Source organism: Lonchura striata, chromosome 3 (genome assembly GCF_050655825.1).
Source record: "Lonchura striata isolate lonStrDom1 chromosome 3, ASM5065582v1, whole genome shotgun sequence".
Lineage (NCBI taxonomy): Eukaryota > Metazoa > Chordata > Aves > Passeriformes > Estrildidae > Lonchura > Lonchura striata.
The window spans coordinates 8,845,006-8,858,245 of record NC_140705.1 but is presented as its reverse complement, the minus strand read 5'-3'; the positions used below and the strand labels follow the sequence as shown (position 1 = coordinate 8,858,245).

The 13,240-nt window shown below is 35.6% G+C and overlaps 1 long non-coding RNA gene across 1 annotated transcript in view; it reads right to left on the bottom strand.

Moving 5' to 3' along the window:
- Window positions 1–13,240, bottom strand: part of LOC116183450 (uncharacterized) — a 230,104-nt gene that overhangs the window by 87,828 nt on the left and 129,036 nt on the right. The gene's annotated exons all lie outside the window — the stretch shown is intronic.

Below are 13,240 nucleotides of genomic sequence, written 5' to 3'. Positions count from 1 at the left end.
ACTAGAGACTTGTCTCCTGTGTTCAAGTGCATGACTACAGGGTAAGCTGCAGAAGCTCTGTGTGAAAATGTCTAGGGCAAAGCACACAACTGTACTGAAAAACTTTTGGTGACAGGAGATTCATCACAGGGAGTGAAAAAGCAAGTGAGAAATTGTAAAAAACAATGATGAAACACTGTGAGAATAAGAAATCATGACAATCATTTCTTGAGACTCATGGATGTGTGGAACTCTGCAGTTCCATCACAGCAGAGAAAATGCTCCCTCACCACAGCAGCATTAGGAAAGAATCAGAGTAAAACACCAGACAGTTTTACAAAATTCATTTAGTCACAGAGTATGGAGCAGGTTTGAGCAGAGCTGTTCTTCTAGTGGTCACCTCAAGTGGGCAACTGTGTGTGTCTGTTAAAGGATGGGAGAAATATACAGCCCTTAAATGATACTACCCACCTCGAGCTGCTATGTGAAAGACATAAACAGGATATTCAGCAATATATGAAAACAGGAATCTTTCATTGAAATGGTTGGTAGTGCTATTCACTAGAACATGGGTAGGTCAAGTTTGGTGGGTGTGGAAGTATTTGCATGATCTGTGCACAGAAAACATTTGTATCTCATTACAGAAATTGATGTTTTGATGCAGGAGTTGTCAGGCAACTCTTGAAGAGTTATATGAAACAAACAAGAGAGAAAAAGAAACATTTGCTCTTAGGAGCTCCAAAGTTTCTTTTCATCTGCTGAAGAAAAATGAAGATCTGTCTAATGAATGCAACCATCTTTACCTTTTCTGCCCCTATATTCACAGTATAATCTGTATCAGAGATACAGTGTCTTCAGGATGCAACAGATGCTGACCTCTCTCTTGCAAAGGATATGTTAGAGGAGGCAGATTCCATAAACAAGGAGCATATAAAAGTTTGTCTTTACAATTTTTAGTTTCTGTGCAGTTTTATATCAATTTAGTTATTTTGAAAGCTATTTTTGTAGGTTTTTTCCTCCTCATCAAGACAGCCATTTAACTGGCTACCCACTGAGCTGTTCCAATTAACAGACACCCATATCATTATTTGTCTTCTTAATTTTTGTGCTGTGAAGGTCCACTCGTTAGAGTTCAGACTCTGCTTCTCCATGATGAATATGTCAGGAGGTGCTCTCACCTCTCCAGCACAGTCTATATTCACATTTCAGTTAACTTAAGCAACAGATTAATAGCTGTGTTTTGAAGAAGTTTGAACTGGATTTACCTGACTTCAGCTTAAATTTTCTACCTTTAAAATGGCTGCAGTCTCAGGGATTTGCTTCCCTCACTGGGAAAAGGATGGTTCCTAAATAAATGCAATCATTCTGACTTGTACTTTGACATCAGGAGTGAAATGCCCTCACCTTGGTTATTTTTTCTTCTCTAAATAGAATACCAAGGAAAGTCAATAGTTCCTAGAAACAAAATGTGATGCATTTGCCATGTACCAGCTCATCATCAGTTTCTTGCCTGAAATCCACAATTTCTGCACAGCTGTTAAGAGAACACGTTCAATATGTTCAACCTCACCCTTTCTGTCCCATGAGCTCTTTATGGGCTGTGCCACAAACATAATAGGTTGAAAAGGTGAAATTTCAATTTCTATATAGTGAATTATAAAAGAATGCTATTATCTATGTCACTAAAAGGGAAAGTGCATCCCTCATGCAGTAACACCTATACACAAAATGTTCATAAATTTCATGACAATTCTGACATCTTCTACGTTTGCAAGGCAACAAGCCCTCCCTCCCACTTCCTAATCTCCTTCATCTGAAAGAGAAATGTATTTTTAGCTGCCTCAGTGGGGCCTAAGGCATTGATTTATGAAAATAAGGTGGAAGAATTCATGAATTTTTTCTGACCTCCATCTCTCATTCCTTAGACATTTCTATTTTAAGATGTTTAAAATGAATTGTCCTAATGTGACATATTATCACCTTGGTGCTCTGTATTTCATATTACCCTAGTATGCACACATATATTCCTGTACACCAAAATTATATTAATGTTACTTTGTATTGAGCTTAAAATGTCTTTCTGTAACTTAGTATTTTACCGAGATTTTGATGTATGGTTTTTTGGGTACTGAGTCACCCTACAAATCCTCTTGAAAGACTGGAATGACTTCCTAAAGGTGCTCTATAAATGAGGAAAGACAAGCAGCTGAAATTGTAGCCATTTGATACAGAGTTTTTTAATATTATCTACTGAAGCTAAGCCAATATCTCATTCTCCTCAGCTCTTGATTGTGCAGTAAGAGCCCTGTACTTCGCATTCCAGTGACCTCCACTGCTCGTGCTAATTAAATCTTTAGCAGTGTTACTTCTGCTTTATATAAACATCTTTGATAGTATAAGTAGTTCTCCATCAACAATACTGTTAAGTATTTTAAGATTTCAGTGAAAATGAAACTACAAATAAGTCTCAGATTATGAAACCCTTGGAAGTGGCCAATGGAAAACCAGACTTCTTGTTGTGGTTTAGGAATGGTATTACCAAGTTTAATATTCCCATTAGAAAAAAAAAATAAAAACCACACAAAAAAAACCCAAAAAAACAAAAACAAAAACAAAAAAAACCAAACACACACACACACACAAAAAAATGATTATAATTTTCCTAAATAGAATTTTTCCAAGAAGGAAGTAATATTTTCCTAACTAATTATCTCTTTTATATTTTTTTCCCCACTCAGAACTTTTAATAAATTGATTATATCTTTTGCTTAATCTCTTTGGGTGGAAATCACCTGCTTCTAAAGAGCCATTAACAGGCAACACACCACTTAATTTCCATTTAAACATCTGCATAAGGCAGATACGGTGTGTTGTCAGACTCGGGTGGATCTTTGTGCTATATGCACTCTGGGTCCATGATGAATTTTATTCTATGCTGGGGGGAACATTTTGGATAAAATGACAGATGTCTCAGAAATAAGAGGAGAGGCTTCGCAATCCCATTTGCTGTTTCCAGAGTATTTTCTGTTTCAATCCTATATCCTTAGAGTAGTTAGACTAACCTTTCAGAAGACATTTGGAACAAAGCTTCACCTTTAAGGCAACCAGAGGATGAAAACAATCTAAGTGAACTGGCCAGCAGGCAGGAGCTGTGCTGGCTCAAACAAATGTAGAAAGTCAGGTGAAAGGGCCATTAATAATAAAGAGACATCCAGAACAAATGTACTGACTTCACAGCTGAGACAACTTGTGTGAATAATAATATTACTGCTGAACTTTGCAGAACACATAGAGTTGTCCTTGACTTTGCTCTTCCAAATGAAGAAAAAAAATCCCTAAATCTGCAATATCTTGCTACAAAATTTCCTTACTCTGCTGATATGTAGTTTCCAAGGCATATATTTATCACAGATAAAGAAATCCCTACAGAAAGCTAAATTAAAAAAAAAAAAAAACAGAACGCTGAAGCCAACAAAATAAAACCAATAGTTATCTCCATAAGATAAGACATCACTTTGTCTGAAAATTGATGTTACAGACATTTTTATTTATTGCTATTATTAACAAAGAGTATTTGCATCATGGAAATACCATATTTATTTTAAATCCAGTGCAGGTAACATATTCAGACACATAGCAACAGAAATTATCATTCCCTTTTGCTTCTAAGTACAGATCCCTAATCACTTACTCCATTTTTTAAATCTTCTCTGTGGCTACACATTCCATGCATTTTTTAAAAACAGAAAACACTGGGAAATAGTGTTAAAAATTAAGGGCAAAGTTTATTTCAATGTGAGGATATTCTTAATAAATTGACAAATCCAATAGTAAAATTAAAAATTGTTGAATATCTACTGCTTTCAAAACAGTTGGACTTTTGGATTGATGGCATTTGTATTCCCAAGTAACCATCAAATGTGATGGAGCCCTGCTCTCCTGGAGACAGATGAACACCTTCCTGCAAGATTTTTTCCCTTCAATATTAAACTGTGTTTATCTCAACCCAAAAGTTTCCTAGCTTTTACCCTTCCATTCTTCTCCCTGATCCCACTGGTGGGGGAGTGATCAAGAATCTGTGTGGGGCTTGGTTGATGTTTGGGATTAAACTACAACAGAAATTCATAAATAAATCTAGCAATCAATTTTAAAGCATAGCAGATAAATAAATGGATAGAGTTGACCTAAATGAGAAGTCTACTACACTCAAGAAAAAGGCATGTCACAAAATATTGAGCCGTGTAATCTACTGGAGCAACTACTAAAATCAGAACACTCTAGGCTAATACTACATCTTTTATAATGCAAGCCATGGTGTAGAGAAATGGTCTTCAATAGAAAAGGTGCAAACTATTGCAGATGTATAAAGTAATTTAAATTTATAATGCTCAGCGTTGCAGTTTATCTGCATATTCTATTATTGCCTGCAGAATCAGGCCCTCACCATCCCCCAATGCCACTGCAACGTCTGAATTCTTTGGTCTGCTTAGGTTGTTCCAAATATCCTTTTTATTTGATTTGACCTTATATATTTTTACATATGAAAGGGAATTATCACAGAAACCTCTACAGCTGAAAAAGTTCAGGGACTTAGGAAGTAGTGTAATGTTGCAGCTAAAAGCACTAAGGTATTTTCTGTGGATCAAAGGAAACACATTTGTCCACTAATTCATAAGTAATGATTTTTTTCTACATCACGGAAAAGGGATTCCTGCACTCTTCTGCTAATAGCTTAGAAAAAAATCCAATTTGTCTTCTTTAGGAGCCACTTTCTTCAAGCTGTGAGCCTGGTCCAACAAGAAAGCAGTCTATGACCATGAGTCACTGTGATCACAATGCATTGGTGCTCTTTCTGGATGTGAGTCAGTTCTGTTTGATCATTTCATATTTTCTGCCAAAAATACAATTTATTGACTTTTTCTCTTCTGGGACATGTGCAACTCACATAGACTTGAAGTATTATTAAAAATATAATAAAGACTTTATAACTAAATTTTGATCATTTGCATTGCTAAAGCAGTACAAACTGCACTGATTACAGTATAGTTCATTTGTCAGGGATGCCATTTTTATTTAAACATAACTGATATCTAAGAAAAGAGGGGATTTAACTTTGGGTTGCAACTGAGCTGTCTAGACCACCTTTTTCCAAAAGTCTAAGGTGAAATAAAACTGGATTTTAAGTATCTAAGGAGATATTATCTATCATTACATGCAATGAAAATTTTGCTGAATACAAGAAGCTGAATTCTTAACTCAAAAGGCTGTGGATTCAAGTGTGAAATTTCTGTTAATGATATAGTCACTAGTTTATTAATGCTTTAGAGAAGAGCCAGGTCCTTTTCCCATGTTAGGGTATCAAGAGGTGATTCAGCCCAGCCTTCCTTGCCTTTTAAAGGAGCCAGGTATGGCTGCAAACAGAAATGCTTTTGGTTTAGATGCAATTAAATAGGAGATCATTCCAGATGGGAATACCTTTTCATCTTGAGACTAATTATCAAACACCAGTGAAAAGCCTAGGAACAGTGCTGCAAGACATTTCAGAGCCAATCCGCCCACTGATGTGTTTTAAGGCAGGATCCAAAACACTTAATACCTGGCAAGTATTTATTCAGCCTCTTTATTTAGGAAAGATATTTCACAGTCCTCTTCCTATTGTGTGAAAATGGCTCAATACTTCATGTTGCATTATCACCCTTTGAAGGGCAGCCTTAGAAGAACTGAAGACTGAAACAGAAAAAAGACCTAGAAGGCTTCAGTGACCTCTCAGTGACCACAACACTTCTGAATCTCATTCATAAGAAGTCTTTCATCTGTCCTAAGTGGGACACAAATCAATTTTTTTACCTTTTAAATCCCTCTAACAATAAAAAATAATAAACAGCATTTAAAATTCTCCTTAATTTTTTTAGTGTTTAAAAGGCACTAAATGCTAAATTTTTTTTTAAAAATTGAAGAATCACAGTATCATCAACAAAAGTATACTTTATCTCCTAAATAAACAGAGTAGGAATATGCTATATATATATATATATATATATATATATATATATATATATATCCAATATTTGAGATAAGATTGCATTATTTAATTTAGAATTGAAGAATTGAAACTCCATATACTGTACAAATCATAGCAATTTTATAATTTTTCTTTCTATATCAATGCTTTAGTAAATTATGAACAGCTCCCACATTATTTGGAAGTAAGAAAAAGAAGTTTCAATATAACCCACATATATTTGTACTGTGTCTACCACGCACTAGGTAGATAACCTGCCAACAACCCTCACAGAGTTTTTTTTGCCATTTTGTTAATGATGACCCCTATATCTTTTCTTGGACTGATGGGGTATTTCATATCAGTGAATATAATTTACTCTTTATGGTAGCTTAGAAAATACACAGACACCCCTAACTAATAAGTTTTAGAAATAATTCCTGGGTTTTCATTAACCAAGAAGGCACAAAAAGCCAATGTTTATCAAAGATACTCAGGAAATTAGGTGCAGTTATAAAGAAACAAAATTATAATAAGTATACTGGGGCATTCATTATTATTTAAAAAATCATGAATTTCTTTCTTTAGATGCAGATAGATCCCACTTGAGTGCATGCAATCCAATAACGAAGAATCAATTCTATCATCAAAATATGAGGGATTTATTCATGAAAGCTCTCATTGCACTAATGAGAGTTGGCCTTGAATTGATTGGAAATAGATCCACAAACTGCAGACAGCAACACATGAGAATTACATTTGTATCTGTAAAGATTATTTGATAATGCAGATATCTGTATGGGAGTATGAGACCTTTATAATGCACTCAAATATGGGGTGTGGGCTGGAGTAAGGAAAGAAGGAGAACATATTGGTTTAATTGCAACATGATTAACTTATTTGATGTTAGTATTTTCTATTTTAATTACATGCAGAAAAAGATTTCTAAATCAAAGATAAAATGCATACCACGTATACATCTATACTGCTGAAAAGCGAATCAATTTTGTTTAATAGTAAAATCTTAATATGCAAGAAGTTTTTTAAAAAATTATGTGTGAAAATTTGTGATTGTATTGAAGTTAAATAGACAAATATAAACAGGTAGTTTACATTGTAGTTATTTTTTAAAGATGCTACCATTTCTTTTGATGATACCACAAATATTTAGAGCAATCTGTTTGCAATGTCATATTCTATTTTAGATACAGAACTATGCAGAACTTTTTCTTTAATATATTTGCCACAAAATCAAATACAAAAATTTTGAAAGAAAATAATCTTTGCTTTAGTTAGTCCTATGTACAAAGCTTATCAGTCAGCAAGAAACAGTAATATTTGAACATGTAGATATTTCAGCACATGTTCAAAACTATTATAGGACCAAGATAACTGAAAAATAAAACTCCTTGGCATACTGGTGAATTTTAAACACTTAAAAATTTCCTATTCAAAAGATTGAAATATGTATGAAAAATTCCTGAGGTCATGTTATTATATGCAACTTTAAATTTTTGCACATGTACCTTTTCCTTATATGGTATCTACCCAAAACATAAACTATCTTTACCTGTAACCTGTTTGCATCTCCAGCTTTGTTACAGCTCATGATCTGAGAAGGGTCAAATACATATTTGGTGCAAACAGTAACAGATCATTGGCTTCAACTGAAAATGGCAATTTATGCCAAAAGCAAATTTGTCCTAAGGTTTTTAGCACACGTTGTTACCAAGTGTAAATATTAGTTGCTACCCAACTAGCTTCTTCAAAGTAGAGTGTATGATACCACAGAGGCTAAGTTTCCCATTTCTGGAACTCTGATAACACTGGGGATAAGCTGTATAAATTTCTTGTACACAAGACTTCCAAAGGTTTGCTGGTCACTAGCATAAACTGTAGAAAATTACTCTTTACCCTGAATCCTAGAGAGTTGTCCATGTTTGTGATTTATTCTAAAATCACGTGTATAGCCATAATTGAATCTCTTCAGTTTGCAGAGTAAGAGCATCATACACTGTACTATTTGAAATTCTGCAACTGGTTTTAACAGAAGAATAACTTTCAGGAAATATATAATTTAAAAAATCCTTTCATTATCACTTATTAAGCATGGAGATGGAGTTTTGGGAAGTGGAAAGAAGGAGTGAGGGTGTAGGGAGATGGTTAAAAAGTATTGCTGAATCCTCTCCTTCATAAAAGTTAATCCTCATCTGACAGGACTTTCATTCTTTTTTTTTTTTTCCCTCTTAAATGAATAAGAGGAAAAATTGTACTTATTAAACAAGCTGCACTTTTGGCAAAGCAGCCAACAACTAATCATAGTCCTGTGTCAACCAGCTGGCTATTAGATCAGCATTTCTAGCCTTGATTTTAGATTTCTGCAAATCTTCATATTTAATTTGTCAGATTATTGCAGATAAAAGAAAATAGGAACTAATGAGACACTTTTGGTTTTAATTTTAAAATCCTAATATAACCATAGTTCAGTTCGATATTTAGGCACAAATGTTTGAAGCCAAAGGCATTGCTTGCAGCTGTCAAGTTAACATGCTGTGTTTACCTGCAAATATCCATTTGTTTGCCCAAGCATCACCTCAACTAGAAATCAGGAATTCCTCGCTGTCATTTATGAAGATGCAAAGTCACCCCTTGCATTTCCTAATGTAGAGAAGTTTGTACATTTCAAACACCTGTAGTCTGATGCATGATCTTCAAATGGATCTACTTTTGAAGGCAACAAACAGATGCCAAATAAACTAACTCCAGTTATGGATCTTCACTGTTTCTATTTTTCTGGCTCTTTGAGTAATTTAATTCAATATTTTCTATGCCTGTTGCTGATTATTTATTTGCAGCTGTATCTGTAGGTGTTAGAAACTGTAGAGGTGCAGCATAAACAATCTCTTTCTTCTGTCTTCCTCCCCCATCATTCCTACAACCTATATATTATCTCCCTCAATGACGTCTGTTGAAATAATTTTAATAGTGTTCTAAGAGGGATTTTTTTCCTCAATTACTTTAATTTATAAGGGCAAATTAAAAAAAAAAAAAGTAGGAAGAAAAAAGACCACATGTAAAAAAGAATCTGAAAAAAACCAAACCAAACCACAACAAAATTGTAAGAAGAAATAAGTGTGTGTGGACAAAGAAATGTATCCTATGTAAAATAAAGATCTAAAGAAATATAAGAAGAGTCTTCTATTAAGACAGGCTGAGAGTGTTGGAGCTGTTAAGCCTTGAGTAGAGATCCAGGGAGATCTCAGCACCTCCCAGTACCTAAAGGAGCTACAAGAGAGGTAAAAAGGGACATTTTACAAGGGCCTGTAGTGACAGGACAATGGGTAATGTATTTAATGTGAAAGAGAACAGGTTTAGATGAAATACAAGAAAGAAAATATTGATTGTGAGGGTGGTGAGGAACTGGCACAGATTGCCCAGAGAAGCTGTGGGTGCCCCATCCCTAGAGGTGTTCAAGGCCAGGATGAGCAATCTGGTCTAGTGGAAGGTGTCCCTGCCCATGGCAAAGGGGTTGAACAAGATCATCTTTAAGGTCCCTTCCAACCTAAACCATCCTGTGATTCTGTGAAGAGCCTTTCTAGATGCTGGAAAAAGTTTTGCAGCCTGTACTTTTCTCAGTGTTAGCCTTTAATTCCAGAAAAAGAGTGCTACAGTGCTTTATCATCATTCACTAATCAGCTGTGACATGTAATTTGTATTCATATTCATGAGTCCTTTCCAATATTCTAGGTCAGCTTCACCTCAGAAGCACAGAGACAAGAGCATCTGATTCAGGGACCATTGCTGAAGTTACTGTGTGTAACCTTGTGCCCTTTATTATACGTTATTGTTGTGTTTTTCATCCCATCTAACAGACTGTCCACTAAAAGTTCAACAGTATCATCCATCACTTCAAAGCACTCTTACATATGACTTCTCTTACCCTGGCAGAAAGGGGTGAGAGCTGATCTGAGACAAGTGTAATGGCTGACTGCCTCCATGTAGTCATTTTTAAACTCTCCAAGAGCAGCATACTGAAGCTGACCTCCCTTCCTGACCTAAATTGATCTCTGTAGCTAAATGGGGTCAAGCCTGGCCAGTCCTGGGAATGTAGAAATTCTTACAGCAAGTCGAAGCTTTGCATCTCTCCTCCAAAGCACAGTTCAGACAACCCAAACAGCCTGGAGGCAGTTCTTGATGAGATGCTTTGTTCTGAATAGCCTTATCCCAGAGGTAGTCACTCTGGGCTAGGATGTACCTATTCATCCCAAACTACTTGGAAAGGAACAGAAAGGTATCAGTCCTGGCCTTCCTAAAAATTCCTCCAGCAGTTTAATCAAATTTGGTTTTATTTCAGGGGAGGGTCACATGAGAACGACTGGATGATGTAAAAACAGTTCATCCTGAGTGGTCAGAGAAGTTGATGCTGGAGCTGAAGCTGGGAAGGAGATTTGTTTTCAGTTCTACATTTCTAGTTCAGGACAAAGTAAATTTTCAGGATTGTGTCTTGATAGAGAGTCAGAAAAAATGAAAATCAGAATTTGTAATGAAAAAAAAACTTCTGGAGGTTTTTTGTTTTTGTTTTTGTTTTTTTTTTTTAATTTAGAAATCAAGGAAAAGCATTGTTTTTTGGAATTATCCTGGCCCAGCTGAAATGTCTTTTCTCTGTGGCCTATTTCTTTTTTTAACAGGTCAGCGGACCCTACAGGAGATAAGAGTAATGCATTCTGAAACATTTTCTGCCTTGCTACACTCCAAAGCTAATATTTTAACAGTATTACACCTCTCAGGTGGTTCACATGATGCCAGGAAATGCTCCTCAGTGTGCCTATGTGGCTGTATGGAAGCTGGCTGACATCCAGCCCCGCTCACCCAGTGGTGTGCTGTGAATTCTGTCTGCTGCAGGCTGCTGTGATATAAAGACAACAGAGGGCTGGTGTGTGTTGGGAAAATGACAAAAAACATGTTAAAATGACAAGTAGAGCCAGAATAATTAATAAAAATCTCCATGAGAAAATACTTATTCTCTGTTAAAGGAGAATAATAAATATCTGTTTGGTATTTTCTCAGTCTTTCTCAGTTTTGCAAATGAATGCTCAGTCTTTGGAAAATGTGCTACATTGTTAATTTGAACTGCACAAATTTCTGTGTACAGGCAGCCTGGGAGAAGCTGTGTATGTTATTGTACACATATAGACACATATACACCATGTGTCGATCCTTAGTGATGACACTCCAACAATTTCAATTATTTTTCCTATGCTAGAACTACATTTCTGGAGTGGAATGAAATTTTCTTTCTCTTCCATATATTCAATGCACATGATGGAAAGATTTAAAGTATTTTATGCAAGTTATTTCTTATAAATCCCCTCATGTTTTCCTCATATAATTGTAAGAGAAATTTGCTTTTGAAATCTAGTTTAATACATAAATCCTGAGTGTGTAATTTAATTAGTGCAGTCTCTAAACCTCCCAACATGTTCCATGAGAATTTACCCCTCCAAAAGGAAGAAATATCACTTTTTTTTTGTTTACAGCTGAGATAAGTGAGTGTGAGAAAGTAGATGATTTGCCCAAGATCAGAAAGGAGCTTCACGTCCAGCAGGAAACTGGGTCCAAGGCACCCATCTTCCAAGTGAAACCTAACCACTGGACCATATGGTCTTTCTGATTGCCTGAAATAGTACACCCCAATGAACTGTTTAGAAAAAAAATTCCCTACTTTCACATATTCAGAATTCCCATCAAACTTGTAGAAAGGTTTTCTAATGTTTTTCAATGATGTCTATAAATCAAGATGTCATCTAGACAAATGATGACACATGCATACACCAAATGGTGAGAAACTGTCATTCATTAATGCCATATAGACAGACGGTGCATTTGTCTGTACAGAAGAATGAGATTAAGAATCATATATTCCTACAGCTCATTGTAATGACACCTTGCCCTGCTGTTCGTTTTTTTTTTTTTTTTTTTTTTTGCAATTTCATTTTTAAGTTCTATCCCCATCTAATAATGCTTGCATTACTACTGTAGTTTGTAACCATTTAAAGCCAAAGGTATGAAAAATGTTAAAACATTTAAATATATTTAATGAGATCTGGTACAAAGCAGTGATTATTTCTGCCTTATTTCAAGGAGGTGACACTTTCACGATGAGGATGGTTTCCCAGCTGTCACAATGGCTTCCCCAGCTACATTATCCCGAATCACAGGTTTGAATCACAGCATAATCTATATATAATAATCTATTTTTATCAGTTTCATGAAGCTTATTCTGGCAGAATATTCAATAGTATATTAAAAGCAGACATCTGCAGAGACTTTGTACAGCTAAAAGCTTTTCTTTTTTAGGTAAAGTCCTAATTTCAACCTCACATCAGTGCCACATTTTTGTACATCTGGCTCACAAACACTAAGGAGGATGAATGAGCTATCAGTATATTAGTCTGTGCAGTGGATTCCAACAGCCACAGAAACTGTTCTAAACACCAGGATGTTGTTAGTCTCACTGGCCCATAGTCAGATTGCCTAGTAGAGAGCCAAAGATGCACTTATACAACTCCTGTGGCATATAAATCCAAAGGGGGATTGAATGACTGAAGACATGTGTGCTCTGAATTTGTTTGAAACTGAAGAGAACTAATCACAATGTTTGGGTGAAGCAGCAATGGCAAGCACTCTGTCTGACTTAGAAATCATGACTCCTTCTCATTAGCTGAATATGGAGCCAGAGACTGTCAGCTCATAAAGTACCATCTGAATCACTCATTTCCCCTGCAGTAGGTGGCCTGAATACAGCTGTCTGCTTCCCTATCAGTAAAAATACTAATGCTGTAGGATAAATAAGACTATGAAGTCTAGAGACAACGTGGGAGGTGAGTTATTGCTGAGTGTGAGGCAGCACCATTTCTCCAATAACAGAATTATTAAGATGAGAATCCAGCCTCAAGGAGATGGTCTCCTATTCATAAATAAAATATCTCTTCTATTTGTTTTTGACAATAACATTGCATGCTTGTACAAGACTATCTCCTCCCAAAACATTTACATGGTGCTCCCTTAATGCTACTGATACAAGCTGATCTCTTACTGCTGCTTGTGCTTAACCACGATGCTTCTGTTGCATTTGGTGACATCAAAGTGATAGAGTGAGGAAAAGTGGCAACAAATATGCTTTCTTTTTAATCTCAGTACAATTTCATCCTGTTTTGTGATGTGTCTTGACCAAAACTTTCTTGTGTCTTGTCAAGATCA